The sequence below is a fragment of the Otolemur garnettii genome, unplaced genomic scaffold (genome assembly GCF_000181295.1).
Source record: "Otolemur garnettii isolate 467f Iridium unplaced genomic scaffold, OtoGar3 scaffold00020, whole genome shotgun sequence".
Taxonomy (NCBI): domain Eukaryota; kingdom Metazoa; phylum Chordata; class Mammalia; order Primates; family Galagidae; genus Otolemur; species Otolemur garnettii.
Genome location: NW_003852415.1, coordinates 1,509,699 through 1,510,936, shown reverse-complemented (window position 1 = coordinate 1,510,936; position 1,238 = coordinate 1,509,699). Strand labels below are relative to the sequence as shown.

At 44.5% G+C, this 1,238-nt stretch overlaps 1 protein-coding gene across 1 annotated transcript in view; it reads left to right on the top strand.

Annotated features, from left to right (window-relative positions):
- The window catches only part of RPS6KL1 (ribosomal protein S6 kinase like 1), a 15,065-nt gene that overhangs the window by 8,673 nt on the left and 5,154 nt on the right, over positions 1 to 1,238 (top strand). The gene's annotated exons all lie outside the window — the stretch shown is intronic.

Below are 1,238 nucleotides of genomic sequence, written 5' to 3'. Positions count from 1 at the left end.
TTATTTTATTTTAAATTTTTATTAAATCATAGCTGTGTACATTAATGCAGTCATGGGGTACAGTTTGCTGGTTTTATATACAATTTGAAATATTTTTATCAAACTGGTTAACATAGCCTTCATGGCATTTTCTTAGTTATTATGTTAAGACATTTATATTCTACATGTAGGAAGATTCACATTTACCTTTGTGTGACTTTCCCAATCTTCATTGCTGGTTTTCTGGTCTCTGAATTAGACAGCCTTGCCCAGGATAAGGTGCTGGGGAATCCCGCTTGGCAGGGGATGGTGGGGAATTATCTAGGATGTCAGGACTTGTGGGAAACTCTTTTCTCCTAAATGACTCCACAGTTTTCTTCCTTTCTTTTTCTAACATTGCACAAGTTTGGTCAGGGAGCCAAGGCCAAGCTGGGCTTGGTCTTTGGCCACTAGAGGAGAGACCTCTGGTGGTCAGAAGGAACAGCTTGCTCCCACTGCAGGGGGCCCTGAGTGCTGGTCTAGACAAGCCTTTATTTTATTGATGATGGGAAAACTGAGACACTGAAGGCATTTGTGAAGGTCACTGGCTGTGCCTTCAGTTGCAGTTAAGTCTGCAGGGCTCTGGCACCAGCCTGGCTGGATTCAAATCCTGACTCTACCACTTTTCAACAGTGGGAGTATCAGCAACATAACTGCTCTGAAATGGGTCACTGATACCTCTTACTGAGTAGGGTTGTAGGAATAAAATCAAATAACCTATGTAAGGTGCTTGGCACAGAATTAAGTACTTTATAGCAATGTGGGCTTCCCCTCCGACAGCACTGATAACAGCCATAGGGGTGATCGAGATGCGCTCTTTGGCAGGAGCAGCTGCTGCTGTACAGGGATTGTTGGCATTAGTAGAATCTGCCTAATGACCCTCTGAAGGAGGTACTGCTGTGACCCCGTTTTGAGTTAAGAACAGCAAGGTTCAGAGAGGCCATGTGACTCGGCATACATTCTTACAGATTTACATTCACAGAGAGCTTACCCACTTATGGCTTCAGCAAACCAGCAATGCAGGAAAGGTGGGTATTTTAAATTCCTATTTGGTAGATGAGAAATCAATTCACTTACCCGAGATCTAAAGCCAGTGGCATTTCCCCTACTCTGATCCTAGGCTTCAGCCTTCATGGCCCAATAACCTGGCCTCAGACCCTCACTATGCCAGTGGCATTTCCCCTACTCTGATCCTAGGCTTCAGCCTTCATGGCCCAATA